This window comes from Pteropus medius, unplaced genomic scaffold (genome assembly GCF_902729225.1).
Source record: "Pteropus medius unplaced genomic scaffold, Ma_sr-lr_union100, whole genome shotgun sequence".
In the NCBI taxonomy this organism is placed as follows: Eukaryota; Metazoa; Chordata; class Mammalia; order Chiroptera; family Pteropodidae; genus Pteropus; species Pteropus medius.
The window spans coordinates 6753650-6768111 of NW_024347790.1; the positions used below are offsets into that span (position 1 = coordinate 6753650).

The 14462-nt window shown below is 40.2% G+C and overlaps 1 pseudogene; it reads left to right on the forward strand.

Annotated features, from left to right (window-relative positions):
• The first annotated feature begins 883 nt into the window (after positions 1 to 883).
• Positions 884 to 1132, forward strand: LOC120614711 (40S ribosomal protein S27-like; annotated as a pseudogene).
• The last annotated feature ends 13330 nt before the right edge of the window (positions 1133 to 14462 follow it).

Below are 14462 nucleotides of genomic sequence, written 5' to 3' on the forward strand. Positions count from 1 at the left end.
CAGCTGAGGACTTGGAGGTTATGGTTTTTCATCCAGGATAAAACGGAGACATCAAACTATGACAACTACTGTTGCTGTTCAATCCTGACCAGTCCTTGGCTTCTCTTGACACTTATCCCACCACCGCATCCTCATGGAGGATAGAATCTCTCTTTCACTTTCCCTCAAATACATCAAGATCTTCTGTCTCCATCCTGGACTTTCCTAGAGTGTATGCAATAGTATAAAAATGGGAACAGAGAGTACATGGGTTTGCATCTGAAGGGACTAGATCTGGAAGGCATCTGTGACACGTGAAGCCATAGCAAAAATCAAATCACCCTGGGAAACATACAAACCAAGAAGGAAAGAAGATTAAAAGGTATACAGGGGATATGAAACCAGCAAAAGAAAGAAACTCATGAAGAGCATGCCAAGATATCAACGCCTACCTGGTATGACCCGCAAAGGTAGCCATAGGTGTGAAAGGTCCCAAAGCCATCCCAAACAGACAGGTTATTTGTATATAACCCAAAATTCAGCTGCCTGGCTAACCCCAAGTCTTTTGATCATCCAGAGTCAATCTGTTCTTCAAAATTAAAATTAACCTGTGCAAGTGCAAATTGGTGCAACTTATCTAGAGGGTAATTTGATAATAGCTATTAAAATATTTGACCTAGGAATTCCAGTCTTAGGGATTCATCCTATTATTAGTGCATTTGCAAAATTGTTTAAGTATAAAGATATTTAGGTATAAGCAAAATATTAGAAAATCTAAGTTTCCTTTAAAAAGAGTTAGTTAAAGAAGTCATGGTACTTCTGACAATGAATTACTATGCAGACAAATTTAAAAAAAAAAACAAACAACACCTCCTTTCCAGCAGTGGTGACCTCCCACGAGAACATGCCCCTCTCTAAGGACCTCCTTCACCCCTCGAGAAGAGGAGAAGAGGCGACACAAGAAGCGCCTGGTGCAGAGCCCCAATTCCTACTTCCTGGATGTGAAATGCCCAGATGCATAAAATCACCACCATCTTTAGGCATGCACAAACGGTAGTTTTTGTGTGTTGGCTGCACCACTGTCCTCTGTCAGCCTGCAGTAGGAAAAGCAAGGCTTACAGAAGGATGCTCCTTCAGAAGGAAGCACCATTAAAAGCACCCTGAATCAAGACACAGTTTGCATTTAAAAAAAAAAAAACAAAAAACTTCATGTGGTGATATGAAAGGATATACCCAAAATTTGTCATTAAGTGAAAAAAAGTTGTGCAGAAGATTAGGTAAAGTATGCTACTATTTATGTGAGGAAAAAATAACGTATAAATGTACATGTTTATAAAAATGCTTGAGATATCTCTTGAAGGACACTCAAGAAATTAGTAATAATGAAGGCCCGAATAACGAGGAAACTGAGGAGAGAAGCATGTTTATTTTTCCCTTACACCTTTTTTGAAATTTTATATGTGTATGTAATACCTGTTGAAAAGATAAAGTTAGCTTTAAAAATAGGTAATTACATTAGAATGTTTTAAAAGCAAGGAAACATTTACAAATGCAATGAAGAAAAATATTTTTTAAGATGGATCCCTGTCCCGTGTTATACACAAGAAGAATCTATGTCCCTCCCAGTATCTCCAAGGATTCTTGCAGAGAAGCGGGACTAACATCTCTCCCAGTCACCTCCCATTCCTTTATTTCACTGGCTTCTTAGGCTCATCCCTAAGTCTTGCCTCTTACATATGCTGCACATCACTATCAACAGCATCAGCAGTCGCTGGCTCTAATTCAGCCTGGTTTTTTTTCCTTCCAAGTTCTCTTGTTCTGGTCTTAGAGCTCTTTGCAAAACTCTCTTTAATAGTAACACAAATGCAGAAGTCTTTTCTCCCCCCAGTTAGTGCACAATTGAAAACTTGGATGTATGAGCCCCAGCTACCCCCACAATAGCATTTTGTGAAGTAGCCATTCCAGTGGTACCAGTGGTACCAGCGGTCAGCCACAGCCATCACGGCACCTAAATCTTTGAAATTACATAAGACTTCTATCATTATCCTGTCACTGCCCTTCACTACCCTTTCCCAGAGGTCTGCCAGTATTGAGCATCTCTGAGGTGTGGCCAAGACACAAGTGATGAAAGTCCTTAACTCATGTCCTAATCCAATACCCACAGTTTCTGGCAGCATATGGCCCCTTCCAGGGGCTCCACTGCTTGTCCTGTCACCTACTCTACAGGAACGGCCCCATCTGTAAGGGATCCTCTCCCAGCAAATGCAGCAGGATAAGAACATTGGATCAATCAAACCACACCTGCCAAACACCTCCTGTCCCCTTTCAGGAACTCTGTGGCCAGAGATTTACACACTAATTTCTAGAATCCTCTCTCACTTGTTATTTCTGGAATTTCTTGGTCTTGATCACCCTAGGAAGCTCACAGAATGCTGCATACATAATGCTCCCTTCTACCTAAAACCTCCCTTCTTGAATTATAACTTCAGGAACCATTTCAAGGAGTTTCAATAAGTTCCCTGACTTTGAAGTCTTGTTCAAAAAACAAAATATCCCATGCAGGTGAATGTCTTAGCGACGGTTGGTTAAGTGTGGCAGTCCTAGCAAAAATGTCTCCTGGCTCGGTTTTCGAGCGTGACTGAACCCCGCACGCAGCCAGGCACTGCACTGGAGTTCAAGACTGCTCGAGGCAGTCTTGTAACCATAAAACATAACCCTGCAGTCAGTCATCTGAATGTCTGCCAGTCCTCCAGCCTGCAGGGTTTACTCCACACCGCAGGGTTTAAATTCAGATGACGCAAATGCCACCCTCTGTGTGGTAAGACACCTACCATCCCACCTCCAATATCTCTGGTCTTGAGAAAAACATATTTCTGCTTATCTCTTGTTTCAAGGTCCTACTTCTGCTGAATTATTAGCCCCTCTTACATGTCATCCTGTGCAGCTTTTTCCTCCTCAAAATAGTGTTTTCAAATCATCCCACCCTTTGACTATTCCATCTTATTCTTATCCTTCAAACTTACTAATTTTAGGTTCCCTACTCTAACTATTTTTGACCTCATGGCAATCTTTAATCACGGGCATGACCATTTTTTCACTTCCATCACTGCCCTCAGGGTCTCACTTCCATTATTTATCTTAGATTCTGTGACCCAGCATTACTCCCTGAAAATACCCTTAACCCCTTTGCCCCCGTCTTTCTTCTTTGCCTTTGCGTGGAAAACCTCAATCCTGCTAGACCACAGTGTACACATCTCACGACCGCATGCGAGCACCTTCCACAATTGCAGAAAGTCACGCAGCCGTGCTGACGGTTGTCACATTAAATTTCTGACCACAAATCCCAAGTAGGGAATTAACACTGCCAGACAATCCTACTCTACATCCTAGCAAATTTCCCTACGCATTCTTGAAAAGACTGCTTCAGACCTTCTCTCCTATGCTCACGCCTCCAGCTCCCTCACTCCCCTCCCTCTCAGCTGATAACTTTACTTCAAAGTTGTAACCATGTAAGAATGTTCACAAACTACTTCATGTATATTTTAGGATAGAGAAAATAAATAATTTTACCATCGTTCAGTACCGAGATTTTCAGCGTAAAAGAAAAGAGATAAGAGAGTATAAACATAAAATCAAAGAAGTAAATAAACATCCCAAACTTGTTAAATTTCAATTGGAAATAGTGATATGAATTTAATTTTTAAATCTGTCTATCAAAGCGTAGAAGAAAATGCCATCCCAAAACATGCCAATTTGGTATAAGCATCATTTTGAGCTGAAAGCAATTGAGAAGAAGTAAACAGTAGAAGCTCTCTACCTTCGTCTTACAGCAGGACATAAATTTACAAATGTGTAGCTCTTTTCCTCTCTACCAAGAAGGATGAAGGTTAATCCTGGAGACAACTTTAGAAACTTATCAATGGAGAATCACCAACTTACAGCTGCATAACAAATTGTACTATTTTTTTTTTATGCTGACGTTGGTTAACGAAATCCAGTAAGTTTCAAGTGTTCGATTCAACAGTAAGTCATATTTATATTGCATTGTGGGTTCACTGCCTATAGTTAGATTGCTTTATGTCACCACGTATTTGACCACTTTTACCCCACCTACTTCCCCCCACCTTCTGGTAACCACTAGTTTATTGTCCATGTTCCTGAGTCTCTATTTGTTTGTCATGTTTGTTCGTTGCTTTTAGGTTTATAACCTACATATAAATGATATCATGAAGTTTTCAACTTTTCTGTCTGGCTTATTTCACTTAGCATGATTATCTTGAGGTCCATCCATGTTGTTGCAAATGGCAGTATTTCATCTCTTCTTATGGCTGAGTAATTTCCATTGTATACATGTATCACAGCTTCTTTAGCTAATCGTCTATTGTAGGACACTTGGATTGCTTCCATGTCCTGGCCACCGTGAATAATGCTGCTATGAACATCGATGTGCAAATATCTTTTCGGGCATATGTTTTCAAGTCTTTGGGGTAAATACTCAGTAGAGAGATTGCTGGATCATATGGTAGATCAACTCTTATTTTTTTGAGGAACCTCTATACTCTTTTCCACAGTGGCTGTACCAATTTGTAGTCCCACCAGCTGTGAGTGTATGAGGGTTCCTTTTTCTCCACATCCTCTACAACACTTGTTATTATGTCCTGTTGATAACAGCTATTCTAACAGGTGTGAGATGGTATCTCATTGTGGTTTTGATTTGCATTTCCCTAATGGCTAGCGATGTTGAGCATCTTTTCATATATTTGTTAGCCATTTGTATGCCTTCTTGGGAGAAGTGTCTGTTCAGGTCCTCTGCCCATTTTTTAATTGCATTGTTTGTCTTTTTGTTGTTATTGAGCTGTATGAGTTCTTTGTATATTTTGGATATTATGCCTTTATCGGAGGTGTTGCTTGAAAATATATTTCCCCATTCAGATGGTTGTCTCTTTACCTTGTTGACGGTTTCTTTTGCTGTGCAGAAGCTTTAGTTTGATATAGTCCCATTCATTTATTTTTGCTTTTAACAAATTGTGGTCTTGTTTACCATGGTTTTCCTGGTAACCTCTCCATAATTGTTCTCCACCCCACACACTTTTCTTTCTTTTGTCTTTAGCTGAAGATGGTATTTAAGCTGGAGTTCTAAGCCACCTCTGAGAATTACTCATTTTTTCTTAGGTATCTCCCATGCTTACATGAGATATACATGTTAATAAACTTCTGTTTGTTTTTCTCTTGTTAATCTGTCTTTTACCACAGGAGACTCAGCCAAGAACTCAAAGAGTAGAAGGAACATTATTTTCCCTCCCCTACACTGCCTATCTATCTATCTATCTATCTATCTATCTATCTAATCTATCATCTCTTAGCTCTAACCATTCAAAGACTTAGAAGCAATCTTAAACCAGTGGCAATGTGTATATCTAGTACCCAGAGTTTGTGTTCTAAATACCATCCCTTACTAAATGGAAGCAAGGCTTCTTGGAGAAATAGCCAACTCCAAGTCTGAGGTGGAGAATACATGTTGAGGCAGGGATAAACGCTACCATATGCTGTGTGCCTGATAAGGTAGAATTCAAGATCTTTCCTAGGGGGAAAAAAAAGGAATTTTCCTATGTAAAGAAGCCAACAGCATACATGCAGTTTATTTACATCAATTACATCTCATTAAAGTTGTTCTTTTTTTTGATTAGGAGGCAGAAACTGTCTAACCAAACAGTTCTTAAAGTGTGGTCTGAAAAGGACCCCCAGATCCTCTCATGTGATCAGGAAGGCAAAAACTTTCATAAAATTACTAAGATGTCATTTGCATTTTCCCACTAATTACATTTGCACTGACGGTATAAAAGCAACAATGGGTGAAAATGCTGACCACTTAGCACAAATCAAGGAAGTGACGTGAAATTAGTCATTGTATTTTTATATGACCATACACTCACAGTAAAACACACACACACACACACACACACAGGATAGATTAATAGATGGATAAAAATATAGTCGCTTTTACTTAAAATCATTAATTATATTAAATCTCAACTCTAATTATACATCTTTTTCCTAGTCTATGTGACAAATGGAAATCAAGCATCTCTGCTACATACCCAAGTAGGACGTTGCCCCAGGGGAGAGCACTTGTGTGATTGTTTGAGTTCTGCGCTGAACTAGCAGCTTTTTCATAAAACACCATTTTTACTTGAAAGAACTGACAGACATACTATTATTATTTTGACTTGGGTATCTGGCACATTTTCTCAAACATAAATTAAGTGAGCCTGTCACTTCAAGGAAAACAACTGACAGTGCTGGTTGCCAGTGATGAAATTTGAGCTTTTAAGAGGAAATTAGAATTTTGAAAAACTTGTATCTGCCACTGTGAGCTTAACGGCTTCCCAATACTTAGGGGTTTTCTGATGAGATCAAAGGTGATAATAACAAATGTGATTCTTTTAATATTGTTTAATGAGATATGTCAACATTCGGCAGATCCGCATAGTTTGGTAGGCCAGTATTTTCCACGTGATCAATGCCCAATGGGACAAAGTTATGTATGGGTAAAAGATGCATAAAAGTGAAAAATAGGTCAACAGATTTGATACGCTTGCAACTAAATTTTTTAAAACTACCACTTGTCAAGTTTCGGTGTGTTATTAACGAATAATATCTATGATTGTCTAAAAAAGGCCCCTAAAATACTCCTCCATTTTCCCTCTATTTCAACCAAAACAAAATACTGCAACAGATTGAATGCAGAAGCAAACATGAGAATCCGGTGTCTTCTGTCTCCTATTAGGCCAGACAATAACGACATTTGCAAAAACGTTAAACAACATAACTCTTCTCAGTAAATCCTTTTTATTTTGGAGAGTATAGCTACTTTTATAAAATATATGTTATGTGCATTAACATTTAGAGGGTGTATTATTATGAACTGATGAAGGTATGTTTTAATTTCTCTATTTTGATTTTTAATATAGTAAATATAGATAAACAGAACATCCAAAATAGAAGTTTGATAAATTTAAGAAGACAGTGGTGTCCTGAGACCAAAAAGTTTGAGGACTGCTGGTTTAACTGAACAAAGTCCCTTTAGAGTGTATCTGGTTTTTGTTCAGGAAAAATCCATGAGTGGCCTTTATTAGTTATGTAAATATATATTGAACAGGCACCTGCTGCTCTGGGAGAAAGGGTCAGAGGACCTTTTTGTGACCTGAAAAAGTCTGTCCCTCAAAGATTGGAACATGGAGGTGGTCACTGCATGTAGAATTGCATGGACACTAAGAAGCGTCCAACCAGGAAAGCGATCAAACTCCGACCGCTCCCCTGTGAGATTCAATGTCCTCCAACCACAAGGAGGCTTTTAAACTGGTAGGGACAAAGAATGCAAAGGCTCCAGAGAGGAACTGGCCGCTGTGGAGAACTCTGCGTAGGTGACCAGGTCCCTTATCAGAGCCTAGAAGGCCACAGAGGAGGAGTAACTCCTACAGCATATGAAACCAAGGATGCCAAACCCCTCTGGGTCCAGCTGCTGACCCAGGGGTTTGGGCTTGGGGGTAATAACTGAACATGAATGTGAACTAGAAGAGCTGTTCCGTGGGAGCCCACACGTGGGCTCTGCAGAGAACAGGACTGGCAGGCACATGGTTCCCGCCATGCAGCCCAGGCCTGGGCTGAACCACCCTTGTGCAGTAACCCCCCACTCCCGCCCAGAGCAGTATCCAAGGCCTGAACCAGAGCCCAGCGAGGAACTGCTTCAATTCTCTCGTTCTTTCCCTGCCTGATGTTTGAGAGCAGAACTTATCCCTTTGGACTCAATAAGCCTCCATTATTCCTGGATGATTGGCTTCAAAAGAGAGATTCTGGACTTCATGCAAATGTGAGGCTTCAGTTGATTAAGAGAAAGAATAAAAAACGGTGTCTGTATTAGCATAGCAAGCTGGCAAACCAGTTACAGTTGTGCTGGATGCTATGCTAGGCAGCCATGAACAAGATACAATCGCTGGCCTCAAAGAGCTTACGGCTGCCAGAAACAAGAAGGCAGGCATTTATGGTATACAGAGAGAAGTCCTTTATTAGAAATAAGTACAGAGTTCTGTGGGACCAGGTAGAAGAGTACTCAACCAAGTCTCAAAAGGGAGGTAGGAACAGATTCCCAAACTGCATTAATAAGAACACTTATTACTACGTGGTAAAAGAAACAATCCCTAAAAGTCAGAGATACTTAACACCTCGGGCCTAGCAGTAACACACATAACTTTCATTTACGGTCCTTAGCCCAGGACTAGCCAGCCGGCCCCATCTAGATGCAAGATCAACAGGTCTTGTAGTTTTCCTGGGCTGCAGGAAGGAAATGGAATGATTCTGTAAACACACAGCACTGTCTCCACACACAGAAGCGATTTCTAAGTTAAAGGATGAAGGGGGCAGGTGAAGAAGGTGAGAGTGGAGAGGGGGAGCGTTTATGATAGAGGGCACTGCACATTAAAACCCCAGAGTTGAAAGACCTTGTGGTGATGTGGCCGTGATGAAAAACGTCAAGGGAAGTTGTGATAAGTTGTGAGATTAAAAAGGTAAGTGGGTCTTATCATGAAGAGTCTGAAACGTTGATTCAGGGTTGTTGCAGTGGGTATGAAGAAGAGAAGATGGATTTTATAAAGAATTGGAGTAGTAACTGAGCATGTTTGAGGACCGTTTGGATAAGGGGTGGGGAGACGAGGGGTGAGAAAGGGGACAAGGATGGTGCCATTCACTGAGACAGACTTAAAAAAACAGAGCTATTTTAAGGGGAAATATGATATGCTTGTGGAACAGCCAAGGGAAGCCAGAAGGTATTTGAAACGCTGGGCCTAAAGACAGATCTTAATTGGAGATGAAAGATGTGATAGTCATCAATATAGAGGGTGCTTGAAACTATAACTGTGGATTATCCAGGGAGAGTGTGAAGAATCAGAATAGAAGCAGTGATGTGCTGTTAAGTGTCTAACAACCAGCTCTCCAGCAAAAGATGCCCTAATTTGTAGCATTTGCTAATGTCTGTGGTGTAAATACTCCCACTGTGGTCAATTTCAACCTACCAACTGTCATCACTGAATGGAGTTGTAAAGAGATGCACCCAGTTGGTTCTTGAGAGCAGCTGCCAGCCAGCTCCAGCGCACCACTGAATAGAAGAGAGCTTTGCAGTCAGCCCTAACACGAGTATTTAAAGGATGGAGAGAACAAAAGAAATCTCAAAAGAAGAGACCATCCTAGGAACCACAGAAAAAAAGAATGTGAAGGAGGAAATGGTTGATAATTCACACTCACCCCCTCATCCCCAAAAATATCAAATATCATAAAAACCGAACAGTGTCCATTAGATTTATCATCAAGGAGGTCATTAGTAGCCTTGATAAGATTAGTTTTAATGGAGACGGATGACAGTGGGCCTAGAGGTTAATGTGAAATCAAGTGTTGGGAACCACAACTGTAGATAATTCTTGGACATTGAGATTAATCAGGCTAGATTCTATTTTCCAAGAGAAAATAGAGTTGGACCAATCATTCGAGACAATATGGCATTCCGCCTTCCTCTCCTCCATTCCACTCCCCACACGCACATAAATGCTTAGCTTTCTGTAGTTCTACGCCTCTCACAAGGGGCCTCAAGTAAAGTGGTACCATTTCCCCAGAAGGCATGGGAAAATTGTATGCAGTGTATGCTGAATTGCGCTGTTGTCAACTTAGTGGACTACAGTGGTGAAAGACTGCTATGGCAGACTGGAAGGGTGATTATGTCAGACAGCAGGTCCTCGGAATAACGTCATTTCATTTAACATCATTTTATTATAACTTCCGTGAGATGCCACAGGAATTTAACTCTTGTTTATATCAATCAGCTTATGGTAAAACTGGTCACATTATGTGTCATTTTGCTTAAAGCAGCAGAATCTATCAACTATGTTAAGTGAGGACTTACTGTGTAGCAGTAAAACAATGGGCAACACTGTCGCCTGTGGTAACCGGGAAGATAGAAAATGTACCTAATGAATTTTTGGATCTGGCTACAGTTATTTCCACGCAGAACGTTGAAAGTACTAATTGGTTAATCCTAGCTGCATGTAATAAAGTACTATAAGGGTGAGGGGGCAACACAAAAGAAGGAACTATAATTTTCAAGTCTGGAAAGTCTGGTACTTGCTTCTGTTGGAAAACAAAACTGTTTCACATCTCCAGCTGATCCAGGCAGCAAAAAATTTTTGGAATAAGAAATGGCCTCAGAGTAAAGATCAAATCAAGGGTTTGGCTATCAGACCCTTTGCTAAGACTTCAGAAACATTAAAGATAGGAGTCACTCTCAGTTAGTCAAAACGGCTTTTAAGAATCTTAAAGCCATGGTCCTAAAGAGGCCTAATCCCAAAATAGCTATGAATAAATCTAAAGGGTAGGTCTGTATCAAAAAGAACTGTGGATGTGATTTTCATCTAGTTAAGTGGACTGTAAATCTGATGCACAGAAAGCTCACAGTTTTTTAAGGGACTTGTATCAGCTCAGACCAAAAGAGACTGAAATTGTCCAAATTACAACTAGACCTCTTGGCCCCCAAGTTTCTATGTGTAGAAAGCAGGTTGAGGAAACGACTCAGCTACAAACACGGGCCTTTTTTTTTTTTTTTATGGAAAATAGGACATCTATTTTTGTAGAGCCAAGTAGAGCCATGATCCCTGGAGGTGGAACTAAGAGCATCAAAGAGCAATGGACGAGGAGCCATGCCCCAGTCAAGGAACATTCCCTGTCCCCAGAGTAGGGGGGTCTGGCTACCCGTGCCCAGGTGGATTTCAGAAATGCCATGAACAAATGATGGCTATGTACACAGTTGGAGAAACAAAATGTGGCATATACATACAATGGAATATTATTCAGTCTTAAAAAGGAAGAAACGTCTGACACATGCTTCAACATGGATGAACTTTGAAGACATTATGCTAAGTGTAATAAGCTAGTCACAAAAGGACAAATACCGTATGATTCCTCTCATATGAAGTAATTAGAGGAGTCAAATATACAGAGACAGCAGAATGGTGGCTGGCAGAGGCTGCGGAGAAGGGAGGAATAGGAAGTTATTGTGTAATGTGTACAGAGTTTTAGTTTTGCAAGATAAAAAAAGTTCTGGAGATCAATGATAGCGATGGTCGTACAGCAGTGTGAATGTTTTTATGCCACTGAACTGTACGCTTAAAAATGGTTAAAATAGTAAATTTTGTGTAATGTATATCTTACGATAATGTTTTAAAAGAAAAAGAATAGCCACACCCTAAGAGTCTTAGCCACATTCAAATCTGGCGCAGATGAAAAGATAGTGAACTTCAAGTCTAACACAAGAATCAGCGTGAGAGTTTTGAGGGTCCTTGGCAAGTGGATAAGCATATTTCACATGGGGAAGGAACAGGAATCATTTGTAGCCAGAGCGTGGACTTTGATAAACTGCAAAAAAATGGCTATGAATTTTTCTCATTGCTGTATGTATGTTCCTTCACTACATGACTTTGCAGCTCCCTGCCCATCAAGAGTTGGAGTCCACTTGTCTACCTTCTGAATCTGAGTTTGGCCATATGACTTACTTTGGCAACCAGGACATTAGCACACATAATGTTTCCTGCTCCTGGGGATGCTGCAACCACCTTATAAAGAAACCCAAGTTAGCCTCCTAGAAGATGGCAGACCCATGGCGAGAGACCCAGCCATCTCTCTGCTGTGTTAGCTGAGGCTCTAGATATGAGGGAGGCCATTCTAGACTATGCAACCCCAGTTAATCTGGTGCAGAGTGGAAGCCAACAGCCCAACCCAGTAAAGCAGCAATATTTTTATTTTATTTTAAGCCACTGAGTTTGGGGTGATTTGTTACCCAGCAAAAGCTAACTGATACAGGATAATTTTAGATTGTCAAAATGACTAGAAAAGTCTGTTGACATTTAGTTAGTAGGAACCAGATTTGTTAAATGTCCATCAATGTGCAAATCCAGTCCTGCGCAATGAAGAATTATCCCATCCAATTACCAATAGTATCCCCACTGAAGGACACCGAGACAATGCCTGAGCTTGCCACACCAATTGGAAGACAGAAGAGTTAAAGGAAATTAATATTTATTGAGTGCCTATCTATACCAGACATTTTACACACATTACTTCATTGATTCTACACGACAGCCTTCTATGATTAGCCCCACTTAACAGATAAGAAAATTGAGACAGAGAGGTAACTTGGTTGTTTCATGTTACATAACTAATCAGTAGCAGCAACAGGACTTGGACCCACATCTGTGAAATGTCAGCTCAGAGAAGCCTTCACTGATCACCTACTGGAAGGTGCGCTCCACACCCACCACCATCACTCTTTATTAGGTTACTCTTTTATTTTTCTCGTAGCACTTATCTCTATTTGGAATCAGTGTGTTTGTTTACTTGTCATATGCCCCCAACCAGAAAGTAAATCCCGTAGAAGCAGAGATTTGGGAAGCTTTATTTACCACTGCAGCTCCAATGCCTAGAACAGTGCTGGACACGTAAAAAAAAAAAAACACTGAGCAAATTATTGTTGAATGAATGAAGTGAATGAATGGCTTTCAATTAATTTCAGACGCCTAGGCCTTGTGCAGGCTGGTTTCTCTCAGCTTTTGTTCCTGTTGATCTCAGATGCCTTCTCTCCACTGGCTCTGATTTATGTGGCCCAGCCTGAGATCTCTGACATGACTAAAGAAACTTCAGAAATCACCTAATACAATCACTTCATTCTCCAAGTAGGAAAAATGAGGTTCATTGACATCTCTCCAGGGATATCCCTTCTCAAACCGCTTGTTGGTCTCAACACTTCTTTTACCTTCCTGAGCCTGTTTATTCATCTTTCAGATGTAGATAATAACCACCCTGCCTGTTTCACTGAGTTGCTATGTGGATATAAAATCATGTGACTTCCTTATATCTCACCAGCCTCAGGGGTGAAAATTAAATATCACGATAACAACCACAGATAGTAAACTTGGGCCTATGTTGGCTTCACATATGCTAACTCAGGCTCTTAAAAAACTGAGCTCTTTAATTCGATCACAATTTAGACACTTGCTGTTATCAACAAATTCCCTCTCAACCTTATATGATTATAACGATTGCAGATAACAGGACAAGCATGGTTATCCATTGCTATGTAACAAATCACCTCTAAGCTTAGTGGCTTCAAACAATGGTTTATTGTTTTTCATGATTCTGTTGGCTGTGTGGTTCTTCTGCTGCTTTTTTTTGCCTGGGCTCATTCATGTAGCAACATTCAGCCAGTGGGTATGCTGGGGGCTGGGCTCAGCAGGAATGGCCGGGACAGCTGGGCTCCTGTCTCCTCATGATCTTTCATCCCAGGAGGATTCCAGGAGGACAAAAGTGGAAGCGGCAAAGCTTCTTGAGAACTAAATTCCAGAACTTACACAACATCACTCCACCATATCTACTAGCCAAAGTAAGTCACAAGGCCAGCTCCCATTCCCGGAATGGAGAATAGATTCTACTTCTCCATGAGAGCAGCAAAGTCACAGTCCAAAGGGCTGTGCATTCTGGAATGGGATGAATTTGTGGCCATTAAAACAATTGTTGTGATTCCACTTTATATTATTTTCATAGCTCAGACCAATGTAAGTCTTGTTAAGGCTATAATTCTGATTTTTAAAGCACAAAGGGAAGCAGTATTCAAATACACAAAGTTACTCTCAAATAACTTCATTATAAGATTTTTTTATAAAATTGACTCTCAAGCAGCCTTTTTCTAAGATGGTTATAAAAATCAATAAATGTTTATCCTTCCCCCTACACATATATACACACCGGGGTGGTTCTCTCTCACCAGCGACCATTCAATTTCTAGTTCTTTTTAACGTAGAAACTTCCCTTCCACTTTCTAGTTAGCTATGGCAATACTTTCATCAGTATTGTAGCTTGGCAGTTACCTAAGTTTCCTACTTATTTTGGCCAACTGCCACCCAGATTATTAAGTTCCCCGAGACAAGCTGTCAAAGGCAACACTTCTGGAACTGCCTATTGCATTTTTTTTCCACACTTGTTGGGAATAGCAAGGCTCTCACAGGGAAAAGCAGTCTCCTCTGAATCTAGAAGGAAAAGAAAAAAAAAAAAACTGAAAAGAGCCGAATTCTGACAAGCAGCTTCTGGTAAAGTCTATAGAACTACTTTTTAATAGCTGAGTGGGCATTAACTTTCTAATGGGGCCTTTTGTGTTGCTCAATGATTTTTGGAGCCAACAGATATCTTATAAGAACTAAAAACAAAATACTTAAATTTATTTGGAGAAATATGTCTTAATTTTTTTTCTTAATCAGCAGAAGAAATGCAAACTGCTTCCTTCCTCTACTTTTAACCAATTATTTAAGAACTTGGACAGGCTCAGTTCAAGTCCCAAATAACAAAAATTGTTGAAGATAGCATTCATTTTTACATGATTTGAAAATCTGCCATTG